This window comes from Amblyomma maculatum, chromosome 1, assembly GCF_055883805.1.
Source record: "Amblyomma maculatum isolate TAMU_Amacu chromosome 1, ASM5588380v1, whole genome shotgun sequence".
In the NCBI taxonomy this organism is placed as follows: domain Eukaryota; kingdom Metazoa; phylum Arthropoda; class Arachnida; order Ixodida; family Ixodidae; genus Amblyomma; species Amblyomma maculatum.
In genome coordinates this window covers 504550459-504567819 of record NC_139344.1, presented here as the reverse complement: position 1 = coordinate 504567819, position 17361 = coordinate 504550459, and positions in this window count along the sequence as shown.

Here is a 17361-nt window from a genome sequence, read left to right as displayed (position 1 = left end):
ACTGCATGTTTTCACGGATGTATTTGCGTCTAACATCTGCAGATGAAAATTGTTGCAGGTGTTTAGTTGCCTGTTCAAACTGCGCTGCCATGACTATAGCTCTAACGAATGACAGAGACGACCCTTCCAGAAGGAACCGCTCCCGTAAGCTCCGAGATGATACACATGCAGCGCATTGGGCACGCAGCGAATCCCCCAGGGATGGAAAAGAAAGCTCACGCAACATACTCATTGATAGTTTCACCAGCTTGCCTACCGAAACGGTGCCGCTCGACCTCAGCGTTGCTTGCTGCCGTAAAATGAGCGTGTAGAGCTGCGACGTCGTCTGTTCAGGTCGGCTATTTCCCTCTCACGTCAGGGTGTAAAATATGCGCTGACCTTCTACGCCGACGCTGTGAAATAGTAGGGCCTTGCGATGATCCGGTGTCGGAGGCCAACCAGGACGTTCTCAAAGATTCATTAAGGCCATACAGCAGGCGTGGGCAGAAGCAAGCCCTGAAATGGCGCAGGAAAAGCGATGGCGAAAATTACCAGCCGAGGGGTGACGCAGCATCGAGCGAAAAGGCGCAATTAGTTTCTGCAGTCTTGTACTTGCCGTAAATCACGACTAGCAAAACGAAATACTGACAGATATTGCAAAAGGCGACGTTGAACTAGTCAACCGGGGTGGAGAAATCTTTTATTGCGCCCAAAGCAACGGTTGCTGTTCAACCGGGGCCGATGACGCACACACCGCGCGGGTGAAAAAGCTTCGATATGAGCAATGTCCGAGCTGCGGGCAACTACGCACCGGATAAAATGGCCGAAAAAGGTCGCTAAAACAAGTTAAAATATCATTATATACATGACATGTTTTTTCTTACTCTAGAAACGAAAGCTCAATTCATTTCTTCGCATGAATAATATATTTACTTCGTAGTTATTTGCAGTAATCTTATTTCTGCTTTTATATTTTGCAGTTGGCAGGGGCATCCATGTAGTGCGACTTGCTGCATTGACCTCGCTGCTACGGCGCAGTTGTGCATTTGGCCGAAGCGCGACACATCAAACGTTTTGGTTTGACCAAAGTGGGCGCTATGAGAGACGCGCCGTAGTGGACCGGGAATTTCAACCACCCGGGGTTCTTTAACGGTCACTGATATCGCGCACCATACAGCTCCATCGAAAAAATTTGGAGGACGCTTAAGCTTCGCCTTCAAGAGTGGAATGCGATAGCGTTATTGCACCTCGTCGAGAAAACTTATTAAACGCAGAGCAAAAACAGCGCAAACTTCACAATGGACAGAGAAGGGCAGACGAGACACAGGCGCTGACTAACAACTGAAGGTTTATTGTTCTGACACCTCGGTATATATACAGCAAGCATCAGAAACAAGAACAACAACAAGGCCTGATAGACACTCATCTCAGCCAGACATCGAGCAGGAGCACCATGATCATCCAACACCCGATAGGAAAAGCAACTCTTTATCTAGAAGGGCTATGGAGGGAATGCTTACACAGCTGTCTTTTAGGTTTGCAATTTTTTCGGCCTCGATTATTTCTCGCGTGGTCTTGTCACCGCACCTGCGCAGCACGCTCGTGTTAAGCAAATCAGGTGTGCATTTACAATCTCGGCAGTGCACACCCAGATGGCCCGAGATCCGCTCTGTCACATTGTAGTTGTGCTCCAATAATCTTTTATTAAGACATCTGCTGGTTTGGCCTATGTACGCATGGCCACAGGTCAAAGGGATCGAATAAACGACGCCTTCCGCACACGAGACGAATCGGTCGCGATGGTTTGTGGTGCAGCCGATGTGTTTTCGACCCATCCCATTCACTCGCTTGCAAAGACTTGACAAGCGGTCCGGAGCCGAAAAAACAACATCTACTCCAACCCTTCTTCCTATCTTTCTCAAGTTGTGTGAAATCCCGTGCGCGTAGGGAATGACTGCGATCTTCTTATCCCTGTCTCTACTGACTGTTTCCTTAGTTTTTAACATAGCCTCCGCTACTGAGGATAATAGCGCCGGTGGATAACCAGCCTGAACTAGTCGGCGCGTCTGGTTTAAAAAGCTATCTTCCAGCTTGTGGTTGCACGATTTCATGACTGGATTGTAGAAGCAAGAATTGATGATGCTGCGCTTAACCAACTTCGAGTGCGCTGAAGTAAATGGCAGAAGGGGTTTGTTGGCGCGAGGCTCAAAGGCCCAGCACCCCTTGAGCCTCGCGCCAACAAACCCCTTCTGCCATTTACTTCAGCGCACTCGAAGTTGGTTAAGCGCAGCATCATCAATTCTTGCTTCTACAATCCAGTCATGAAATCGTGCAACCACAAGCTGGAAGATAGCTTTTTAAACCAGACGCGCCGACTAGTTCAGGCTGGTTATCCACCGGCGCTATTATCCTCAGTAGCGGAGGCTATGTTAAAAACTAAGGAAACAGTCAGTAGAGACAGGGATAAGAAGATCGCAGTCATTCGCTACGCGCACGGGTTTTCACACAACTTGAGAAAGATAGGAAGAAGGGTTGGAGTAGATGTTGTTTTTTCGGCCCCGGACCGCTTGTCAAGTCTTTGCAAGCGAGTGAATGGGATGGGTCGAAAACACATCGGCTGCACCACAAACCATCGCGACCGATTCGTCTCGTGTGCGGAAGGCGTCGTTTATTCGATCCCTTTGACTTGTGGCCATGCGTACATAGGCCAAACCGGCAGATGTCTCAATAAAAGATTATTGGAGCACAACTACAATGTGACAGAGCGGATCTCGGGCCATCTGGGTGTGCACTTCCGAGATTGTAAATGCACACCTGATTTGCTCAACACGAGCGTGCTGCGCAGGTGCGGTGACAAGACCACGCGAAAATTGCAAACCTAAAAGACAGCTGTGTAAGCATTCCCTCCATAGCCCTTCTAGATAAAGAGTTGCTTTTCCTATCGGGTGTTGGATGATCATGGTGCTCCTGCTCGATGTCTGGCTGAGATGAGTGTCTATCAGGCCTTGTTGTTGTTCTTGTTTCTGATGCTTGCTGTATATATACCGAGGTGTCAGAACAATAAACCTTCAGTTGTTAGTCAGCGCCTGTGTCTCGTCTGCCCTTCTCTGTTCATTGTGAAGTTTGCGCTGTTTTTGCTCTGTGATGAACCAACTAGCCCGAGATGTCTTTTCAAGTTTATTAAACGCAAGGGTATTGGGGCATCCTCGCACCGGTACCCGCGCGGCCCGAAGGGGAGAAGCGGGTGAGCGAAGATAGTGATCTAAAGAAAGGAAAGATGCTTGATTCTACAACCCGTGAGGGTGCACGGCGAAACGTCAGGGGCGAGTGGCGCGCCACGTGTCGGGGCAGCGCCGCACATTGCGAGTAGGGGTTCTTCTGTGTTTGCCGCAAGATGGCTCTGCATGTGCGCAGAGCGCAGAAGAAATGTAGCGGAAACGTACTTCACTACTCGTGTAACTGCGACTTCTGTAACATGCTCATAATTACCAATATACACCGCAGTATAACGTTCTACGGCACGTTTCTAAGGCAACACCGCATTCTCTAGAAGCGCTTTTGTACCGCTTTCAAGCATCGAACTCGTGGCTGAGTGGTAGCGTCTCCGTCTCACAATCCGGAGACCCTGGTTCGATTCCAACCCAGCCCATCTTGGAAGTTGCTTTTTATTTATGAAGTGCATGCCGGGATTTATCGCTCACTGCCAACGACGCCGACGACACCGCCTTTTCTGCGACACGAGCTCCATAACGCTACGCTTTAAAAAGCGTCATCGCGGCTGGACTTCGACCCTGCACCTTTGGGCACAGTAGACGAGCCCCGTTGCTCGTTGACACAACCGTCCGGCAAAGAGGGTTCTTTTCTGCGTGGCGGTTAAGTTGTGGCGTTTTTCTACCAGCTGCGTATTGTACAGTTTTCCTTCCGAACTTCCATTTCACAGCTCGGTCGCAAAGGGGAATACACTGTGTGTCGCCAAGGCCCGACAATAATGGCTTCAAGTGTCCATGGCATCGTGGCGGCAAAAAAAAAAAAGAACAAAAGCTCTGCCGCTCACTTGGTCCAAGGTCAAGCAGATTTGAATTGGTTGCTGGCTGCATAGTCTCACTCGTTTACCGTAGTCCTACTGGTTACATGTTTGACGCTTATCCACTCTTACAGATATGAATGCCACGGTTCGCTACTCGTCATTAATTTTTTTTTCTTTGTAGCATTTTAATATTAAGACGCTTCATGGGAAACAACACACTTTTGAAGCGCTCATCTTGAATGTTTTCTTTAGCGTTCCGTAGACGGGAATTTCAGATAGCAGCGATGCTTTTTGTTGCAACATCCCTTTTTTCGAATCGCCTTGGCAGGTGAGAGTATGGAGTGTACAAATTGTGACATTTTGGGAGCGGGATGATTTTGTATATAGTGTGTGGATATATGTTGTGGATCCGATTTTGATGCCACACTGTGTGAACAACCGTCCATGAGATTGTGCTCTTGAAATCGCATTTTCTTACAATACTATAGCATGTAACTTCCCAACCGGCACCCTTCTCTATCTACGTATCACTAGTTCTGAGTGTCAATCTTTATTGGTAGTTGTGTAGCCTAATACGGAAAGTTGAGCTAGGTGGTGCATGATTGCAAATTACGAGCGCTGCGACGGAGAACAACAGCGAGAGAGTAATGACAAGGACAGGCGCTTGTGTAGCCTGTTCGCAGAGTCATCGTCCTCCTGTATACTTTTTGTGTCCAGAAGTAATAAGCACACAGGGACTGCTTGTCTGACCGGGCTTCTTTCGGAATGACAACTTCAACTGATATGTTTACTCGTAGGGTACAGCAGGGCGGCACTGATATGCGTCTATCAATCACGACATACGGAATCAATTTTCACGAACGTTATCAAAAGAAACGCCACAGAGGTTCATAAATTGATTTCGCGGAAAAGCATGTCATTCCAAATATTCCTACATACCCGCGATTCTAATAGCACTTCCTAATTCAAAGCTTTCCGCAACACAACTAAGAAGGGCTCAAATCTTAACCACTGATAGGATTAAAATTCCTACGAAGGAATGGCGAAAATTTTATTCCACTCTTTCAGATAACCAGGGCCCGCTTGCACGATAGTGTCCGAGCTAAGATGAGACTTAAACAGACTCTTTAGTAAGACCAGACTTCTTCAAGGCCGGACTTATTCAGGGCTGTCTTAGCAACACATAGAGACAGTGGATACCTAGTTTGAGGACAGCGGGTACCTATGCATGAGAAATCTTGGTCCTTGCTTTGGTAACGCACCGTGGCACCTGACGGCGCTTTCAATCTGTCACGGCGTGGTTAGGGTGAAAACCTTTAATGAAAAAAAAAAGAGTGCAGGTCAAGGGCCCTTTGCATGAGTGGACTGCCTAGTATGGGAGGCCACTGGACAAAGCTGTCACCATTGCCCGTTGGCCAGGGACAGTTGGGACTCTAGTGATGAACAGCTGAGCAAGACCGCCTCCAAAGTCGAATTTTCATGCATGTCTAATTTCTTAGCGAGCATGATGAGAGCGCACATTAAAGCGTGCTGCAGTCGTTGCTGCCTAAAACAGAGCCCAACTCAGCATGTATATGACGCGACGTTCATGTCTTCAGCAGCAGAAACCGTAGCCGTCGTGCGTGCTTCATTGGAAATCAGAATGTTCATTCTAGCAGTGACAATTAAAATGTTAAGCCGCGTATTTTTTCTCAAGCATTTGGCTCATTTTGTTGAATTACCACGTCTTTGCTTGGGTAATTGTTTTTTCTCATAAAATGCCTACAGGAGCGCGCCCTTCCACCACACGCTTTCGTGATGACTTCAAAAAGCCTGGGCAGCGGTGACATGCATTTGAGTAAGCAGCGTAGTGCTGGTGTGTGAGGTAGGGGGCGGGGCAGTCAGGCTGCGGATATCAGACTTGTACGTAGCAGCGCTGTTAGGGAGCTTTAATTAACCGCAGTCCTCAAAGACAAGGATTGTGCTGACGTTAGTGCCGGTTGAATCGCTACTGAGGCATATTATAGGAATCGACCAGTTCCATTTATTAAAATTTAACACCTGTCAAAAGCTGAGAGTTGTCCCCCACAATTTTAGAGCACTCTTTACACTGCAACTACCATTGAGGTTATGTGCGCTGCAAATGTGACCTAAAATCACCTTGAGACAAAATACGCCGGATTGGAAGGCTCACGAAATTACGATCTCTTCGTTTTAACTCTAAAGGTCGCTCATTCACGGATCGTGCGTTTTATCTCGACGCAATATTCACCAATCATGCATTAAATCTTTGACGTGAGACTATCTGGTCGCTCATTCACCAATATCATTCCAATAGTCAATATCATTACATTTTTAAAAACGCCTTACTAGCTGCCACGCTCACACATTCACATTTTTGGAGCCGTCACCACATATTTTCTTTGACACGGTTTCCTTACCCACTGCTGGCACAGGCCCGTCGCTCGGAACGTTGCCTATAAACCCATTTACCAGCGGTATACAAAACGGACCGCAATAGCACTAAAATAAAAACTTGCGCTTAGCAGCGGCACAAGTTATAACACATGCCTGCAACACCCCTGAATTGAAAACGGGGATGTATTGACGTACTGCAAGATGTGCGGTTTTCGTTTTAAAGGGGCTTTGCGAACCCTCCAGTTGAACCTGGAAATAAACTTATTATTAATATTATTATAATCTATACGATCGAAATATGCTTGTTAATCGATCCGTCTTCCGAAAAGTTGATTTGCATTTGTGACTAGTGTAAAAATTCCAAATATACCGTTAATTTCTCAATCACTTTGAGTGCTTGCACGCTTCACCATGATCGCGTGCGCGATGCAGTGAAGTATTCCCAAAACGCGACGGGGCCGTTTTGTAAAGAGGGCCTTTGCGACGGTGTGCCCAGTAAAGAGCTTTACAAACCCCGATAATAACGTCGTTCTACTACGCTTTCATTTAAAAAGCAGACAAAATCGCGCAAGTGCATATCAGGTACAAATACTGTGGTACAGACGGTTTCTGTCAATTTATTCAGGCCGCTTAACTAAACAATGCTTTCTTATATACCGCCGACTTTTTCTGGATCCTTAAAGGCTGATATATATGAAAGTTTACTGCATTCTGCCACAATATCACAGCTCCCACTAGTTTCATGCAGGACATTATTGAAAGAAAAATGTATGTCCAAAGCTGTGTAACATTTGTAATGTACTTTTAGTTCTGGTGTACACCTATGCACATTTCATTCATGTGCAAATGTTAGGCAGAAATGACGCGCAAAATTTTATTTTTATTCATTTTTATTAATTTTGTACCAGTTTGTAGAATAGATATTCTAATGCATTCTTCCCCACAAGTGTACTCGATTTGTATATCAAAATCTCAGTACTCCATACCCCAAATTCTGAAACACAAACATGTTACAGTATTGTTGACAAATACAGCTGTTCATATGACTACAGCAGTTGCCACCATGACAGTAATGTGGTATACATGTGCAACTACAGCATTTGCTCTCACCGTTTTTTCCCTGCAGATGAGCAAAAATGACCAGGTGCTTTTCTTCCAGTCATATAATTCTGGCCTGTTCTGGGTGTTGGATGTGCATAGGTTTTGAGTGGTATTGCAACCGCATACAGATATGCAAGGTCAGTAGCCCTTGAGGTGATTTAATGCAAGCATGTGACCAGCACGACATTGAGCGAAATAATTTGCACATACTGTTCTCACAGCATACAAGTGAGGAAATTGTGGCCCACATTGGCAAGAAATATCACACAAGCAAAACAACATATACTTGAAAAAAGTACAAAATGACAGTTGTAGATGCCTTACACACACACCAGCCATGCTGATATTTGTTCTGCAGGTCACATTACATAGTGAGTAGCAAAGGATAAATAACAAAGAACAGTTTGTAAGGGTTACAGGTGTTGGTCTCAAAGGGTGGAATTAATAATTTCGCACTTGCAAGAGTATAATGCAGAAAAGTTTAGTTGACATAAAAACTGGATACTGCAGTGTTGCAAAATGGCTATAAACATTCTAATACAAGGTTAGCCAAAATGCTGTTGAATATTGCACCTGCAAATAATAAGATAGTTTTCTGTGGCCCTATAGATATTCTTCAGTTGTCCCAACTGTAATTGCAATGTAAGCACTGTCAATAATACAGGTGTGATCATTGAAAGCTGATGGCAAAATTACTCGTTACACTTTGAGCAGGTAGCTCGCATTTTATTTTTATTTCATATGGCTCGTCCGAGCATTGCTGCCATGTATGCCATACAATGAGAAAATCTATACAAAACCTGGGGCTATGAAAACCTACCACAATATGGTAGCTCGGGCTTCTACTTTTGCATACATTCACCAAGTCTCCCAGAGTTTATTTATTTATTACAGGTTCCTGCAGCGCCCGAAGGCATTATTGCAGGGGGGGGGGGGGAGAGAAGACAAATAATCCTGCTGGGAACGCCAGTGGTACAATAAAATACATAAAAATGAAGAAAATAACACGACACAAGTGATAACGCAGAATGAGAAACATGCATCTGCCATTGCACTCTGATACCGTGCAAGTATTTGACAAAATGGCAATCCTCGAAAGACAGAAAAACATATTGCATGTTTAACAATTTACTGCACAGACTCTCACAAAATATATATTGCAGGTAATAAAATAACAAATGTACGGCTTGAAAACATATCTGTAATCTGCTAAGTACCATACTTTACCACACTTGGTGTAACCAATGTTAAGGTTACGCTTGGTTTCATTTATTGGGCTCAACATCCCACAGTGACTCAAGCTACAAGAGATGCAGTAGTGGAGAGGTAGGGAAATTTCGACCACTTCTGATCTTTTAACATTCACTGACATTACACAGCAGACGGGCGCCTATGTTTTTGCCTCTATCGAAATGTGGCCACCGTGGCCAGCATTCAATCCTTCATCTTCGGGTGCAGTAGTCGAGCACCCTAAACACTGTAACTCCACCGCAGGTAGACATTAAGCTTAGTGCTCAAGTATAATCTCCTATTTACATGTCTTGAATCAGATGTTGCAACCAAAATGAAGTAAAAAGGAAATGTTTATGCTCCATCTGTTATTATGCTCTATATGTACTGCAACGTTAAACAGCTCAAAAGCAAATATTTCAATGCACACTTTTGCGTAGGCCTCAGGATGCCAATACAAGACTGACGTAGCACATAATGAAATAAACACATTTGCATAGTTATACGGTCATAAAAGGTCACCCAGTGAAATATTAAACTCGGTGAAAACAGCAACCCCCCGGTGAAGATATGCATGTACAGACACTTCATCTTGCACTTCCGTGTGCTTGCCTATGCCGCACGCATACTCCTGGAACACAGTGATGCTGGTCCACACACGGTCCAGTGACATGTGCTGCTGATCACGGAGGGGATGGAAGCAGCGTTTCAGCTGCCCTATTGTCCTACAAAAAAAGCATGGTGAGTGGGCTATGCACTACCGCTACAGAGTTGGTGATGCACATAATGCAAGTTGCTGCACTCAAAGTGAATGCATATAAGGCAGAATAATAAAAATTTCCTCTCAATCATGATGCATTTCAAATCAACCCAACTCTGCTCTGAGTAACCTGTGGTTTATGGAACTGACAGCTTCGTAATATACTGTACATGGAATGTATGCTTTGAGCATCTGTTCTTCCAGGCTATCACACAACCTGTAAACGTGTCTGGTGAAATGTAATGCAGTAAATACCCTTGTGCTATTAATAAATGGAAATATTTTATACTTTCATTTAAGGAAATATATATCATGCTCAAAAGACAAAATAATGCTATGATTTTCTGGTCAAAACTAATTGCTAAGTAAATATTGATATGTGTCATTCAATAAATATAACTTGACTGACACCCAACCATAATTTGTTTGTTTGCTGAAAAGCTCTCCCCCCCCCCCCCCCCCCCCCCCTACAGGTTTGGCCAAAGTTATTTGACTGCAGTGTTATTTAACTAGTAAACAAATGCAACATCAATGTCAATTTCTTTCAGCATACACTGTTTGCTCAACAACGCTTACAACTGTACCAAGCTGTTCGAAAAACACGGTCAGTGTCCGGGATACCATACAATCAAATATTTAGAATGTGTTGTGCACCAACCTTTCAATCTCTGCTCTGGTGGTGCCGTGAGCTGCATTGTATCGCTTTTTGCCATATATGTCCGCATTCTTGAGTCAAAGTTTGCGCGGATAGCCAGTGCAGCAGAATGCCAGTGAAAGTACCAGATTTGAAGAGCTGAGCGTGGCCGCTGTGTGTGAGCACTCGCGCGTTGTATGTGCCACCAGGCCACTTTGCGACCACATCGAGGATCTGGCACTTGCTGTCCACCACAAGCTGCACGTGGTAGAAATGGCTATTTATATGTAGGCTCCCTCATAGAGCTCATGGGCCTGGATCTTGACATGAGTGACATCGATGGCGCCCACGATGCAGGGGAAACCTCCAGCAGCACAGAAGCCGCTCATGCAGCCCGGCAGCTCATCCTGTGATGGCCAGCTGTAAAGAAGGAAGTCTATATTACTACTGGTGCACATTTTCCTTGCTCACGGTTGCAGACAATCATGTGGCTGCACAAAACAGAGATTAAATTTCACGCTGATGCTATAGCGCAGCAAGACTTGTCGCCCCTTACTCTTTCGGCGACGTGCCGATGGGGCTCTGAAGAGGATGCAGTGCAGAGCACATGCCCTAAGTGTCCAAGGCCAGCTGCCGAGGTGGATCTTCGCTACATTTTATGAACATGCCCAGGAATGCAGCAGTCAAGAATAAGACGACTACAAGAAGTTGGACTGTCGGCTACAAAGGAGGAACATTTACACTTGTGGCTAATTGACAAATTACGAGCCGGGGCTCGGAGCTTGCTCCGGTTCCTTCAAGAAAATAGACTATGATTTCCTTTAAGTTGAAAGAGCCTCATTCTATGCTACGCAGCAAGCCTTCAAAAAAAACAAACTTGCCGTAGACCCTGTATGATGCAAACCCCGTCTAGGTGCGCAATCGCTATTAAAAACCTGACTTAGTAAACCGTAGTGCGCGATAAAGGCAATAAACACTTATGACCATAATAAGCGAAAAAATAAATCTTCCCGAAAATGTTGCTTCGCTGTCGCTAACGTCCGTTATGGGCCCTGTATATCACAACAACCGCTTAATAAAGCTATACGATTTAAAACACTTTCTTCTATTTTTTTCCTGCCTTGACTCTACTGGTCAAGAAACATCACAACAGGCAAAATAGGTGAAATGACAACGGCGGCTCTTACCGTGTCCAGATTGCAGCGTCCCGTATCAGTGCGACAACGACTCTTCTTACTGCCCGGCTTGCCGTCGACTCGTCCGCGCCGACCGGTTCACCAGCCTTTATGAGAAAGCCGCCGGTAGCAAAAACTTCAACGCCAGAAGCACCAAGCAGTATGAAGTTAAAGCATGACTGCGACGAGTAGGGTGATAATGTTGGTGTGAGGCAACGGATGCCGACTGGCCCAAGCGAGATCGCAGCTGCAACTCCTACTCGCAGGGATATTTCCTGTCCCTGAAAGCACGTTCACGATACAGGTGGAGATCTGCAAGAGGCAGCACGAGGTACTGACGCTCCGCAGGTATTTGACGAACGAGAAAACGTGAACTAAAGCACACCATGCCGAGCAACAAACACAATCAGTGACCATCTCTTTAGTTTTACGGCCTCCCAAAACATGGCGACGGGATTTAGTGCAGTTTCAGTTATTTTGTAAAGCTGCCGAGGAGCGGCGCGCGCGTCCTTATTTAAAAAAACAGCGCAAGAAAGGCACGGGGTTAAGAAAAAAACGCGTACATGGGCGTCAAGTCAAGCCGCTACTTCTATGGCGTTGCTATCTCGCGGTGAAACATTGCGGCAAACGTCGTGACTGCCCAGCTCAGCTATGTACAGGCATCCAGCCTACCTCCCCAGGTAACGCAAAATGTCACTGGAACGTTATCTGAATGGCCACAAATGTCAGAGAGAAATGTTGCCTGATTGTTGCTAATGTCACTACTTTTGATCACCAGATAACGTTAGGCACTAATGTTTCTGCAACGTTCTGAAAACATTGACGTTATATTATTTCAACGTTTTACCGACTAAAAATGGTGAAAGAAACGTTGCCTGTACATTACTTTAATGTATTCTAAACAATGCATGTGGTACCATCCTCAAGGAGCACCTAGGCAAAAGCTACATAAACAGCACCATCTCTTCCTACTAGGCAAAGTGCAGCCATAGCTGATGAATCGTGCATGGGTGCATTCTGCCTTCCTGAAGTGACTAATGTATGCTTATATGTCGACAAGGCACCCACCAAAAGGCAGTTACACAGTAATCGTGGTCTGCACGAGCATTAGTTTAGCACTGCTTACCGGTCACTTGAATGAACACAGCCACTACAGTGCAAAAATTACGTCAGGTGCACATGTGAGATCATTTACACAATTTATTTGGCATGATCGTACATCTTTTGAGTCAGCAATTGTATGAAGAGACGAGCAATCACATAGCTGTCAGGTCATCCATTCCCCGAATTAGGTCACTAAATTAAAAGAACAAAAACACAAAAAAGATTATTATTCAGCCAAAATTCAAGACAGCACTTACAAAGTAATCAGACATCTAAAATTGAATTTGCAGGAACAGAATTACATTGGACAGATAGTACAAAAATAAAGAACACCAGGACACCATGAATTTCCACTTTTAAAACCATCAAAATTACAGCTCATGAAACTTTGATGGCCTTACACTATAGGTCTGTTCGATTCAGCTGCACTCTTTGCCCCAGTTCCGTAAAGTTCTGCGGCGGTGCCGCAAGCCTGCAGCACCAGTTCCAGCAGTTCAGGTGCAGCATCGGCACCAGCTACTTACAAATGACTGGTAGAGTGCAGGCCGGGCCGTCTGCTAGCCTTGGCGTCGCCAACAAGCTGCGGCCGGCTGTGTGCAACATCGCGTCAGCCGACGCCAACGTTCCGGTCAACTTGATGAATTTTCAAATAGCACATTACAACGAAGTTTTGACATTATCCAGTCGCGATGCTTTTGGCCTGTGCTTTGCAATAAACGGCACTTGTCAACGAGAACACGATCGAGTTCGCCAAGGTATCGGCTACGCATACTCAAGAAGTAGACACACGCATGCGGTGTGATGCATGCTGATTATATATTTCAATCATAACCATGTGCGCTTCGATGGCCGGTTGCCGCAAAAGATGCATATATATGCATTTGCACAAGACGTGCGATGTGGTATACTTGACAATCTTCATGTTTGGGATGATTAGCGCCGTTGATCGAGCGGCATATACACAGGCGATAGAATTCATTCATTCATGAATATACGATGCATATATGTATAAGAGCCGACAGCATGTGGCCGGCTATCTGTGAATTATATTGCCACTCACATCCACCGGCGCCAACATGCCGAATAAGATAAATTTTCAAACAGCACATCGCAATGAAGCGTTGACTCGAACCAGCCTCGATCGATGTTTGTGTATGCGCACCATGCGGCAGCTAGCTGGCACGAAGCGCAAACTTCGATCACGATTGAAGTTAGCATGAACCATAACGCATGCACGTGCTTACTTGGTAGACATGGTTTGAAGTACGCGTCGTCGTTTCTTTGGCAAAAACAGGCACCGTTCTCGTTGTCGAGTGGAATAAGGGTCGCTTCACTGTTTATCACAACACGCAAGCCATCGTCGCGCAAGCTGCCGTCTGCTTTCATGCGGCGGCTGCAGCTGCACCATTTCGGCACTGACCGCTGAGGAGGTGCACAGTTTTATTGAACTTTTCATGAACTCGACCTGCACGACGTCTGCACTTTTTGAAACAGACGGCGTGGTACAGAGGGCGCCATCTTGCATCGCTGAAACTAATGGGAAAGTGCAGCATCACGTGAGCCAGTTCACATAGTGCAGGTGAAACGAACGGACCTAGAAGTTTACTTTTATGTCCCATAGGGTTTGCCTATGCTGTCCCATATGATATGCTGGAAAGCTAAATGACTGTGACAAGTGCAGTTTTTGCACAGCTTGATGCACAAGCAGACTAAATGATATTCCAGCTTCCGTACACATCATAACTTTTTGCTTGTGCGTGGCGAAAATGCTCGCCAATGTCATGTCTCAGAACGGGCAAGACTGCCGGAGGGCCACTGCGCAAACAAAACAATATCACGGACTTAGGGCAGTAAACCTAGACACTGATATTTGCTACAAATTAACAAACCCCATTACATCTGTTATGAACTGTGAACACGCTTATGCATACATTAAATTGTGCATCTCAAAATATTATACGACTCAATGAATCCACACCATTTGCACAAGGTTTTTCAGAAGCCCTGAAATAAACAAAAGAAAAAAATTGGAAAATACATTAGAATGCAGCAGCAAAAATGGACTGCTGGTCAGAATTTAAAAACTAGCCAAGCATATATTCGTGCCAGAATAAAACCACAAATATAGAGCTATAATGTGCACAGCACAATAAAGTGTTGTTTACAGCACCCACTACAGGCACAAGGCAAGTTTTTACCTTGGATTCCGCTTTCTGCTGGTGCTGCTGGGCTCACTGGTACTTGTGCTAGTCTCGGTGGAGGACGGCCAACAAATGGTAGTTGCTTGGCTTGTTGTGTAGGAACTGTAGATGGTAGGCGATGATTATCGCAGCTTTCATCGCTTTCACTTTTCTCACAAACAAAAAGAGCCTTCTGTTTCCTTCTTTTTGTTGGGACCTTGCTGCCGTCTTCATCCGACAGTGCAGTGAAAAATGTTTCAATTCAGTTATTTCAATAGTGGCTTGATAAAGTAAAATTCACAAATATAGCAGCAAAGCCAATGGAATATGCATGATTAATATAGAAAGTGTAAACCAGGCTGCAGGAAACCCGCTGGCTTCAATGGCGGTGTCTTGCGTCGCTGGCACTCGCGGCAACCTCTAGCATATCGATGAACGGTGGCGGTAAGTTTGGGCCAGTAGTAGGCTTGGCGCACTCTGGTAAGAGTGCGTGCAAAGCCCAAGTGTCCAGCGGTGGGTTCATCATGGCAAGCATGAAGGATTTCATCGCGGAGATCTGCAGGGATGACTAGAAGATAGGCTCGGTCACTGTTGCCGGCGCTTTTCTTGTAGAGGATTCCGTCGCGCGTACAGAAGGATGGGAAGTTCTTAGCAAACAGTCGAGATACTGTAGAATCGAAACCCTCCAGATGATCGATCACAGTTTTGAGGTCTGGGTCAGCCCGTTGCCGGGCCTTTAAATCAGAGGAACTGATAATGCCAAGAAAATGGGCGTCTTCATCCGTACTGTCATAGGCCAACTCCACGGGTGATCGAGACAGTGTGTAAGCATCTTCATGTTTACGTCCGGATTTATAAACGATAGAGTAATCAAACTCCTGCATACGAAGGCTCCACCATGCAAGACGTCCTGGTGGATCTCGAAGACTAGCTAGCCAACACAAAGCATGATGGTCACAACTTTAAATTTACGGCCGTAGAGGTAAGGTCGGAATTTCATTGTGGCCCAAACGACGGCGAGACCTCCTTTTCAGAAGTTGAATAGTTTGATTCTGCCCGAGAAAGGGTGCGGCTGGCATAAGCGATCACTTTTTCCTCGCCTTGCTGGTGCTGGACCAGAACAGCACCCAGACCGACATTGCTGGCGTCGGTGTGAATTTCGGTGGCAGCGTCCTCATCGAAGTGTGCAAGAACGGGAGGGTTGTGCAGCCGTTGGCGCAGCTCGGTGAATGCCTCCTGCTGCTCGGAAGACCAGACATACGGGACGTCATCACGTGTCAGGCGCGTCAAAGGTTCTGCAATCTTGGCAAAATCGGCAATGAAACGGCGATAGTACGCGCACAGGCCCAAGAAACGTCGGACTGCTTTCTTCGTGGTAGGGATGGGAAAATTGGCTACAGCGGCTGTTTTCTCAGGGTCAGGCCGGACACCGTCAGCGCTAACCACATGACCGAGAAATTTTAGCTGCTGATATCCAAAGTGACATTTTTCCGGTTTGAGTGTCAAATCGGCCGAGCGAAGAGCGTCCAATACCGTTCGCAGCCGCTTAAGATGTTGGTCAAACGTTTCTGAAAACACGATGACGTCGTCCAAATAAACCAAACAGGTTTGCCATTTAAGACCAGCAAGTACGGTGTCCATCATTCTCTGGAACATCGCTGGCGCTGAACACAGACCGAAAGGCAATACTTTAAATACATATAAGCCATCGGGTGTCACAAAGGCAGTCTTTTCCCGATCGCGCTCATCCACTTCTATCTGCCAATAACCACTTTTTAAATCAATGGAGGAAAAGAACTTGGCGTTGCGAAGTCGATCGAGTGAATCGTCGATACGGGGCAACGAATATACATCTTTTTTTTTTGTGATGTCATTCAGTTTCCTGTAATCAACGCAAAAACGCAGCGTGCCATCCTTTTTCTTAACCAACACGACGGGCGACGACCCCGGACTTTTAGACGGCTGAATAACATCATCATTAAGCATTTCCTGGACTTGTGTCCGAATTGCCTCACGTTCTTTGACCGAAATACGGTACGGCTGCTGTCGAATAGGTCGGGCATCGTCAGACGTTATGATGCGATGCTTGGCGATAGAAGTTTGCCGGACTTTCGATGATGAGGCAAAGCACGGGGCGTACTCCAGCAGTAAGGCACGCAGGGCGCGTTGTTGACAGAAAGAAAGGTCACTGCTAACATCGATGCGGTCTAGAACACTGGGAGTATCAATAACGTCAAACGCAAAACATTCGGAAACTTCCTTTAACAGTTCGCCGAAAGCGATGGCAGTAGAGCGATAGAGGTGGCGAGATTCATTCGTGAAGTTCGTGACGAGAAGCTCAGAGTGACCATTATTGAGAATAATTAAGCTTCGAGCTGCACAGATGCCATGAGAAAATAAAAGAGAACGGTTGCTTTCAGCTATTATCGGCCCGTCACGAAGCCCGTCGCACACAACACTCACAAACACGCTGGAGCGGGGAGGCACTGAAACACACTCGGCTGAAACCCGTAGGGCGCACGTACGTTGGCCATCGGTGGGGCTGGCAGCCGCTTTCTCCGTTGAGAACGAGACCGTTCGCTGTCGGAGATCGATGATGGCGCCATATTCCCGCAGGAAATCCACACCGAGAATCAAATCACGAGAACATTCCCGGAGAACGACGCAGCTGACAACGAACGTTGACGTACGAATCTGGATTTTAGCCGTGCACTGTCCAATAGGAGTAATTACATGCCCCCCAGCCGTGCGTATTTGCGTGCTACACCATGGTG